General features: G+C 45.0%; 1 long non-coding RNA gene across 4 annotated transcripts; it reads right to left on the bottom strand.

Moving 5' to 3' along the window:
• Positions 1-351: 351 nt before the first annotated feature.
• On the bottom strand, positions 352-4,855 carry LOC123053167 (uncharacterized). 4 transcript variants are annotated; one of them, XR_006425437.1, is made up of 5 exons: positions 4,165-4,855; positions 2,993-3,227; positions 2,317-2,419; positions 1,487-1,579; positions 352-690 (listed from the first exon to the last, which is right to left on the bottom strand). It is a non-coding gene; the product is annotated as an uncharacterized lncRNA (long non-coding RNA). The 4 variants fall into 4 exon arrangements; XR_006425436.1 differs by having other exon boundaries at positions 3,022-3,227; positions 4,165-4,815; XR_006425435.1 differs by lacking the exons at positions 2,993-3,227; positions 4,165-4,855 and having other exon boundaries at positions 2,317-2,986.
• Between the last annotated feature and the right edge of the window lie 5,949 nt (positions 4,856-10,804).

Below are 10,804 nucleotides of genomic sequence, written 5' to 3'. Positions count from 1 at the left end.
GAAATTGAGCGGCAAAGGAAAAACGCATTCCATGTGGAGGTGGGTGTAACCTTCGTGATTCTGTAGATCCAGCTTGATGCGTGCATCCAGTATATGGCTGCTATATTTAGGTCGTGTGGGTTCACAAGTTTGGTTTTGGTTTGTGCTATGTTTATTTATTTTTTATTAGATGACTCGTTGCGCCAATGGCGCAAAGGTCGAGAGGGAGCCCAGTATTGTGAGAATATTTAGACACTCAAGTCAAAAACCAAATGTGGCCAACACTCCCGCATCCTCTGCTTGAAAGCCGTCTTTTCTTACCGGATCTAACATAGATACATGATTTTTCGAGAGCAAATTTCAGACAAAATATAAAGCATGAAAGGCTTTAAGTTGTATTATTAAGACCATACCACCATATCTTCATTTAGTTTCTTTGAAAATCTAAAGGTCTAAGAGGACGGTACATGTGAGAAGCTGTGAATCCACAACAAAAAACTAAACTAACTTCCAAACAAACATTTTAAGTTTGGAAGCCACAAAGAAGCAGCCCAGATCTCTCGTTGTAGTGCAGGTTCAAGAAAATGGGCTGAATGACCATCATAGCAACATGTAGAAGCAGCAAAAATATAGGCTTGATGTGTAACTGATCATGAAACATAGCTTGGTCAGTTTCTCCATTGTTGGCTTATACTGAGCAAGAACATCAGCCTGCAGAGAAGAAAAATGGAAGACTACTTTATTCTACGGTACATCCACAATAATACAGCAAATAAAGTAGTTAAATGTGCGCTAAGATGTAAGACCTTTTAGATCACTATTTTAGTGACCTAAAAGGTCTTGTATTAGTTTGAAGAGGGAGTACTTAATAAGACTGTAAGCCAGTACATGAAAGTAATGCCGGCTTCCCATTGATTTGATCAAACCAATATGACAAAGGGAAGGTGAAACTTCAGAAGACCATATAAATTGACCGCGTGTCTTAATTTAAAACTCTGAAATGAAGTAATAAACATTAAGTCTGAATGTTGTCACTAAAAAAGCATAAAAAAGGCAGACCGGCCAGCAGTGCATCATAATTAGTGGTTCATCATGCGCAAACCAGGCAGCAGTAGCCTAATAACTTAGACGAAAAAAATGCAAGAAGTCAAAGCACAAGGTGGGAAATAGGAGCGAGCATTGACAGGTAACCAAATAATGAAGGAATATCCCCATGAAAATCAAGAACGATAAATTAGCATCCAGAAGTACATAGAAACAAACATTCCGCTTGGCAAAGTGTGATCTCAGTATGATGTTAATAGTTGGGACTAAGAAGGTAACCACGTAGAGTGTCACACCTAAGGGCGTTTTCTTACGTCTCTACTCTCTAGTAATACAACTCACTATTGATTGATTTAACTAAGGTATTCTTCAGCTGGGTATTTATAAAGGAAATTCACTATGCTTTTTTACCAGCGAGTAGAGAGCAACTGAAAGACTTATGTTTTTAAATGCAAGAACAAACCTCACCAGGCTGCTGTGCAGACTTATTGTCAGTGGAAGATGCTACAGCTGAGCAAAATTGACTTGGGATTTCTTCTATGCCTGCTGCTCCCTCCTGCAGCAATTATTTAGAACAACAAAACAATTTACTGTGAGATGAGAGAAGGCACACTAAAGAAGCACATCCGTAAGTGCTACAGCGATGGCAAGTGCCTCAGGTGGGCGGGTAGTCTACCGGGATTTATATGATCGATAATCCCTTCACCTGGAGTGATAAATCTAAAGGTAAAGAACACATAACATTTGAGCATATATTGTCAAATTGTACAGCTACAATAGTCAGAAAGACATGACACCAAAAGGCTAAAGGAACTACAGCTTCAAAAAAAGCTATAGGACCTAAAGCAGAACCATCCATTGTTGCAACGAAGAAATTAGAGATATATCAATATTATTCTTTGGGTGTAATATTACTCACAATAGCAATATGCAAAAAAAAGGGACCATTTACAATAACAACGTTACTGATTAGAGAGATTATTTATACTGCAAGTGGATAACTAATATCAATTATCTGAGGAAGCAGATGCCAACATAGGGAAAACACACATGTTAAACTGCTTCCCTCACCAGCAAATAAATGTCCACACGAGACTAACCGGCTAATTTGAGGAAGTTCATAGTACATGATTACATAATTACTAATATAAATTAGCAATTTTCCTGAATCTCAACACGATACTGCTTTGTACACTTGAAGTACACAACTTCACACAAGAAGGCAAATGAAGTCAAATCAGAGGGGAAAGGAAGTAATTGCCAAAAAAGAGGGGAAAGGAAGGAAGCATGCACCTTGAGCAGGAAGCCTCCAAGCTAGGAGAATAAATTCACGAACTAGGCATGATCACCTGTTGTTGCTCCTGCATGGCCACTGATGATCCTCGTCCCTAACAATCTGAACACCAATTGTATCCGGAACAAATACAAATCAAATGTATAAAGAAATAAGACGGAAGACCAAACCCTGCAGCTACTGTTCCGCATCGCATCAAACTAAGATTATTATTTTTGCCAGGATTTGGTAGACTATTAAGTCTTAAATACAACAAGCGTGTTTGGAAAGTATACATCAAAGTGTATCACAAAAAATCACTGGCTATCTTTGATTTGGTGACATAAATTCACACAATTCTTTTGAAGCAAGCACATCATAACATGGAAGCTGGGACTACAACGAATGCACATAGGCTAAATAAAAATGGCAAGATAAATGCACTATAATCCATAGGCTAAATACAAATTCAGAAGATAGGTATCTTTATAACTGTAAGCCGCTACTCCAAAGGGCAAAGTGTCTCAAGAATTTCAAGCAACTGGCATATCAAATTTGGATTGGAACAGATAAAAACATCGAGAATAGCTAGAATGATCTACGCAGTGAATTTCTTTCAGAGAAAAAAATATGTACAATTCAAGGACACACACTCCACCACCTAACTGCCATGCTCAGTTCCTTGCTTGAACATACCTATGCTTTTGTTTCGGATAAGTGAATACCTTCCTAAACCATTGCCAGACATATCATATCCCTTTCTCCAATTGTATCACCAGGTACCAATCATATCTCTTGTTTGATCTGATTTTCCAAAATTAAGAATGTCCTAGTAGCATTCTGATTTCAAATAAGAAAATAGCATCATGATTGTCCGACGGCCTTGCTATCGCCTAACGCACACACTGTTCCATGGATTGAAAGGAATTGCCTGCAACACATAAAATTTATATTTGTTCAGAAACAAAAAAAAGTTATATCTCGAAGCTATAAAATACAAAAGTTTAGCACTCCACTAACCCACAATTAATACCGGCAAGAGTGATGCAATAAAAAGAAAATAATTGCACTTTTATAGTATTTTGCTTAGAAGCACAATCAGATATTCAGATTAAATAACGAAGCTATTACCATGAGTAAGTTAATTATTTAGGTAAATCATTGTCTAACTAATCATTGTCTAACTAAGATTACTTTAACAAGCAGTGTTTTCTATCACTTAGATTAAAAGTGAGACACTAAATTCTCCTGTTAACAATTTTTTCAGAAATGAACACTGAACATGTAAGGAGGATATCAAATCTACTTTCAGGAAATTCTTGGAAATCAGATAACATACATTCTAAAGAAAGCATATGTGGGCACACGGCCATTTACTAATCTACATCAAACTCCATGGAAGCCATGGTATATTAGCCCAGGTATAGGTTTTGGCATATCATACTTCAAATAATGCATCATATGTCACTTAATATCTATGTTACAGATATGCGCAATCTAAACCCAATCAGGGACTTAATCATTTTGGCGCCTGCTTCAGTTTGCAAATTCTGTATCATTCTTTGCACTGGATATATGCAATGAACATCTGACAGAGCTCTTGGACTCACTGCCTGTTGGGCATTCATAGCTGTATGTAACATAACTAATCAAATGGCCGTTGCCTGCCCATTCGTTTGGTAATTGGAGCATGTATCGAATAGTTCAAATGAAGAAAAACATCATTTGTCTCCAGCCGCTATACACTAACTATGGGGCAAAATTTCTACAAAAGGAAGGGTTGGTCCGTTCTAAACTTGGTCTAATGCCTGCTCCACCGTGTCACCTCTGCCTGGACCGGTGTGCAAAGAGGAAGAAAATAAACTGACATGATCTTGTCGAGGTTAGAGGATGCGCGGGTCTCCACGAGCCGCAGACCATCGAGGTCTCCTCTTCCTACTCGAGCTCCTGGGCGCCAGAAGCGAGGGGAGGCGAGCACGGGTTGAGAAGGACGACATCCAGCGCGCCAATAGCGCCCCTGGCCGGCGGCGCCGTCTCCATGAGGGCTGACCTACTCATTCATCCCGTCGTCGTCCTCCTTCCTCTTCCCTGCAGCCTCACACCATTGCGACGGGTCGGCTGCTTCTTATCCTCTTCGCCCGCCTCCCCTGCCCCTTGACCCCACCACCTGCCTTGCTTGAACAACCTCGACCAGCTTATGGAGTCAAGTCGCCGCCGCCGTCCCGATGCTGGCTGCTGCTCCCCTCCTTTCCCCTCCTCCGTCGCCGCCCCAGATGCCGAGTCCCGATCGAGGCCGCGCTCCTCGGCTCGAGGTCTTCCTGCTGAGGCCGGATCAAGGCCGTGCTTGTCGAAGCCAACCACGGGGCGGCCGCATCTGGGCCACTCTGCGTCGCCGCGACGGCCGGCAACACGAAGAGGAGGGAGGGGCTCGCGGCGCGGGGGGGGGGGGAGGGGTGGCGGCACCGGGAGGCTAGGGTTCGTGGGAGGGGATCGGGGAAGAGAGCAGAGTGGGTGGGTGGGGCGCGAGTGCGGGCTCGAGTGCGGCCGGATGCAGCGGCTAGGGTTTCTCCACGAGCGGGCTGCGTTTTATACGCCCGTATGCAAAATGACGAAAATGCCCCTGGCGGGGCACGGAATTTACAGGCGGTGGCACGAGTACTGTTCATGGCGATTTAAAGGCGACGTGGCCACCTTCATCCTGCCTGGCACTTCTTGTGGGTTTATATGTTCAATACCCGCAAACCGATGTAGAGTAATTGTTCACGGTAATTTTTCAGATGTCAATAGTATGTACAAAGCGGAGAAGTAAAAGAAGAAAAATAAAAATAAAAGGTAGATGTTAGAAGGTATAGTGGGGGATTGGTGGAATCAAGTACTCCCTCCGTTCCAAAATATAGTGCTTACTTTATTCCCGTGCTTCAACTTTGACCATAAATTTAACCAACGAGACCGACTGCGGCGGAAGCAAAAGTTATACCAGTGAATTCGTATTCAAAAGAAGTTTTCAATTATATAATTTTCTCTCCCACCGCAGTCGGTCTCGTTGGTTAAATTTATGGTCAAAGTTGGACCTCGAGAAGCGCGGGCGCACTATATTCTGGAATGGAGGGAGTATAAGAGTACAATGACCAACTTGCAGTACAAGGCAAGGTATGATAAGATCCTACGCTATCCTATCTTTCCTAATAGTCATGATAAACTACGTCCCCGTAGTCACAACGGTAAAAACGCAGATGGTGAGACTGGAGAAAAATCTGAATGTAAGCCGACGGACACCCCCCACAGTCGTAACGGTCGATGCATCGCGGAAGTTATGGCTGAAGTGGAAACCGACGAGGTTGCTCAAGCAAGGCGGTAGCCCTTTCTACCAATGTCGATGTAGCCGAGAGTGTAGGATGGTGTAGCCGTTGTCGAGGTAGCCATGCGAGGGATGCCGTGGTCTATGTAGAGTCGGGGTGGCCGGTGTCGAGGTAGTCGCTGTGGAGCTACGAGCGCAAGGAGGCACCGTGTTAGTCATGGGCGCAGTGATGTCGAGGTAGTGGTGCACCAGGAAGAAGACAATGTTAATGAGGCGTCGTGCTGGGTTTGCCAAGCCTAGGGACACGTCATGGACGAAGGCACGCATAGGTGTTGTCAGAACTGGGCATGCCTAGACGGACGAAGTCGATGTTGACGATGCGTCGCACCAGGCTTGCCAGGCCCGAGGACACGTCGTGGACGAAGGCACGCGTCGGTGTTGTCGGCAGGGAGCACCACGGGACGGCGGCGCTGCGGCCCGATAAGGCGAGACAGCGGCAGCCCGTTGCTCAATTGATGGAGGGGCGCTCATACTTGATGATGATCTTCACAGGACCCGCAGAGGCAAGCGCAAACGAATTATCAGGTCAGTCGCGCGGCTATCACGTTGGATTGGTGGAATTGATGTTTATTGGTTGAGCCTTATGAGCATATATATTACTATTTGCCAGCTTAGGTACAAGATAAGGTATGATAAAATCCTATGCTATCCGGAAATTGGCTATGATAAAATCCTAGGTGCATATGCATTCATTGTCTAAATTCACATTTTGAAAAGTTGAAAAATTCCGAACAAAAATCCCGCGTGTATATCCGAACATTCTATGTGCGCGCACAAAGTTTTCGGTGAAAAACGAGGTTTTTTGTGTCTTGTGTAAAAAAACAATTTCTGATGCTTCATTATAACTATTCACGAGGCATTTCTTTATTTTTTTACACAAGCCACAAAAAACGTCGTTTTTCACCAAAACTTTATGCACACACATAGAATGTCCGGATATTCCCGCCGGATTTTTATTCCAAAATTTTCAACTTTTAAAAATGTGTATTTAAACAATAGGTGCATATGCACCGAGGAGCCAAAACACCGTGTTCTATCTCGGAAATTGGCTATGGCTCTATCTTACCTTTTCTAGTAATCATAATACCCAACAATAGGCCTAGGTTTTAACCAATGCCAGCTCTGCTCTGAGAACAGGGAACTCATCATTATATATTACTATTTGCTACCAAATGCTCTACACGCGCTTTGGAACTCACTACCCAGATTATGGATGAGCTTAGAGATTGGAGGCTTGCCCTTAACAAAGCGGGAGGTTTACATCGTTTTGTGAGAGAGTAGCTTATTAGAGTGTGGGTGTGGATGTACTGACGAGGATGTTCGCATCTTCGTGCGGGTTCTTATAAAACTGTTTTTCTCTTTCTATAAAAATACGGTACACAATTGCTCTCGAAAAAAAACACACAGAGCTCAAAAAGATGTTGGGATAAGCCACGGCATGTGGTGTGGTCGGGCTCGTCGGGTACGCACGGGATATGCGGGACACACTGGTATGGTCGGGCTCGTCAGGCGCGCCGGATGCGCGCGGGACGTGCTGGACACAACGGAAGCCGTGGCAAAGTGTGTAGCGTGTGTGTGCACTCAGTCTGGCGCGTAGAGGAGAGCCATTGGCAAATGTGCTGGCCAAGTTTGCTAGATGCATGCAAGTGCTAGTTAGTTGGGGCGCATCAGCTAGTTAGTTGGGGCGCATCACATGCTCGGCTGGGTCGTTGCCGTTGAGAGGATGATGCGTGGGTGCTATACTTGCATGCATGTAGAGTTAGTTGTTGGTACTTAGCTAGTTAGTGGCCGGCCGGCGTGCGTGCGTGGTGGCCGCGATGTGGTAGCTAGCTAGGTGTGTGTGCAGCCGGGTATAAAAGGCCGCTTGATGTATTGATCGAGGTGCCAAGTAGTGAGCTTCGAGAGCAGCGATAGCGCGGACGGGCTCGCGCGCTTCCGTTTTGAGGACCAATGGTCGGTTTGCATGTGTTGGCAGCATTTATTGGTGCATGATATGCAGACAACATATGGAAACGTATACATAACAGAGGCGTGCGGTGGATGGCATCATGTGCCGCGGGGACAGAATGGTGCGACATACGCATTGTGGGGAAACGCCGTCATCGAATGGGGCGGGTTAAAAAAATGTGATCCTAAAAAATAAACCTAAATGCTAGGCGGCATCATGAGATCGAGACACGTGTGGGGAGCGAAAACCGACTAGGTGGGATAGGCGATGGTGGGTTCTGTCCCATTTATTTTCCTCTGCCTTCCCCTCTCAATTCTCTCTCCGCATGCCGACACGCAGAGAAATCCTTAGGGATTCGGCGCGAGCATCGCCGGCGAGAACCCGATGACGACGACGAACGGCGGCGACGCGGACCGGTGAAGCGAGAACCACATCTGAGGGAGGCGGGCACCAGCAAGTTGACCGGGGTAGGACGACTTGCGTGTGTGATGGGAGAAGAGGATAAGGAGGAGGGCGGAGCCGTTGGTTGCGCGCGACGACGAGGTTCTCTGCTACATCTATGACCAGAGGTAAGTCCCTGCGCGCCGGCCTCCATAATTTCACCATCTCTAACAGCGACGAAGGGGGGAAGGGGCTGGATGTAGATCATGAAAACTGGAGCAAATCGGGTGATGTAAAATCATGAGCTGCTCATGCAAAACAGAGAGAGGGACAACTGCCTTGTGCACCAAATTTTTGTTGTCCTGACTCGCATTTGTTTCACGAGTTTTTTGGTGCGGACAACACGAGGGAGGACTAGCTAGTACTCCCTTCGTCCCATAATATAAGAACGTTTTTCAAGCTTAACTTGAAAAACGTTCCTATATTATGGGACGGAGGGAGTAGTATCCATGACAAATCCAACTCTCCTTTGCGATGGGTTTCAGAGATGCAGCATAGTCAAGGCCTCAAGGGCAAGCGGGCTAGTGTTTCACGAAGGGAATAGTCAGATGTGCATCCATGTTTGCATCAGCTTTTAGAAAAAAACAATCCCAGATGTTCAGGGAGGCAACAAAATTATAGTGGTAGGTAACACAAAGAATTATAAGTTGGCAAAAATACTGCATATAATTTCAGCATCTGTGCTGCTTCAGTAGGCAATATTGTAACATCTGTGTTCATCTAGCTATTTATCAGCAACTGTTTTCTTCAGTAGGCAAGAGATGTTTTCTTTAAGTGGGCAATACTGTAATATCTGTGCTCAAAAATTGGCCTTCTCATTTTCAGCATCTATTTTTCTTCAGTAGGCAACATAATTAGGGGTAGGGGGCAGGTGATATATGTGTCCGAGCAAGCAACACTGTAATAATCTGCGTTCATATTGGTAGTTATATTTTCAGCACCTGTTGTTTCAGTAGGCAATATATGTTTTTCCCTTAGGTACTATTTGTGTTGGAAGTTGTGTTTAGTAGGCAATATATGTTCAGCTGGCAATATACTGTATATTACAGCAGGCAATACTGTAATAATCCGTGTTTCAGATTTGGTAGCTATTTTCAGCATATGTTTTTAGGCAATCCAACACACTAAGTCGCCAACACCTAATCCTGCAACGAAGTCGCCTAAATCCCAATACATAGTTCTCGGCGTTTGGGGGCAGAGAGAGCACGCCGGCAACGTTTGAGGGCAGCCAGACCATGCCGCCGGCCCAGCCGCTCACGGATATGCTGGACACAATGGTTGAGTCCAATGTTGGCGAGGTAGGGCCGGACGCAGTGGCACTTGTCGGCGCCAGATTCGGGGTAGTCAATGGGCAGGGATGACCCTCTGGCACCAGCATGGCCAAGGAGGTGATTTTGTATTCAAAATTTGTAATTATGTTCGCAACGATTGCTCCTTAGCAAGTTAGCATATGAAAAGTCTGAAAATTGTGTAGACGCTAACTGAACATGTCATCCTGTGCATTGCCTTTGCTAAATGTAATGAATTGCATATCTAACAAGCAGGGTTCATGTTGGCAGGCACCTACAGAGCGACCCGCCTATGCTGGTAGAGTGTGCGCGTTGGAGAAGACAATCAGGGGATATGCAGAGAAAAAGACTGAAACCGTCGTAGTGCCTGAGGTTGGGAGCAGCTTCAGTACGCTGGGATAGGCATATAACTTCTACACCAGTATTCGTGGGAAATCGGTTTTGGGACCAGATATGGCAAGAGCAGGCTCAACGTCGAAAGGACCAAATGCAATGGATGTGAGGGATACCTGGGAAGCACATTCTAAAAAGGTGGACAAAAGATGTAAGGGATGTGCTGCCAGACCACTTAGCGCACCTTCAGAAAGACAAAAATTTACTTAACTTTGACATTTCGCCATTTGAACGTGTACACACATGCAATGGAAGTGGTGTGGCTTGGTGATGCAAATACAACAACTTATGAAGTAGCATTGGAGCAACTCAAGGCAAAAATAGACGAGCTCAGTCCTATAGCAGTTGTGCGTAACGAAATGGGTCTGAAAAACAAGTATTGTGGATGGCGAACTGCGGGTTGATATGAGGGATGGCGAGGGTCGTGGGGTGGGCAATCTGGTAGGGCTTGTGGCCCTAGAGCGTAAGTGGAAAACTGGACGCCCAAAGAGCAGCAGGGATAAGCCCCCATATGATTACCGCTGCGTGCGAAGCAAGAAAGCCAAAAGGACTGCAAAAGTAAGTATTCTTGGTGATTGCAGCGCAAGCAAATGCACACATTTCTGCAGTATTTTTCGTCAACCGGCATACAAAAATGCAACATGTTCTGACGGAGGTGATCTCCCTCTGAAGCCAAGGAAGGAGGCAAAGTGCACAAACTGCGGAGTGGGTGGCCATCGGAAAAACACCTCCAACAAGCGCAAGGTGATCCTGCATACTGTGCAAATGGTAATCTTGATGGTATATGCCTAGGCAGTTAAGCATCTGCATTAGCATGGTATGTGCTTTGTGGCCATGGTCCTGGGAGGTATATATGTATCTTAGTGTTGAGGGCTCGGTAGCCGGTCATGCATAAACGGTTGTATACATAGAGAAGTCACCACCTGATGTTCATCTCTAGTTGGTGATTTAGGATGATTGCCATGGCTTTGCTGTGCAGCTGTCATTCCCTTCGAAGATTAACATGTTGGTTAGAGGAGTATGTTAACAACCACATTGTCGGACAAATTGAGTGTTTTCTGTTAGCAGTGACCTGATTT

This window comes from Triticum aestivum, chromosome 2D, assembly GCF_018294505.1.
Source record: "Triticum aestivum cultivar Chinese Spring chromosome 2D, IWGSC CS RefSeq v2.1, whole genome shotgun sequence".
Lineage (NCBI taxonomy): Eukaryota > Viridiplantae > Streptophyta > Magnoliopsida > Poales > Poaceae > Triticum > Triticum aestivum.
This window is presented reverse-complemented; position numbering and strand designations above follow the sequence as displayed.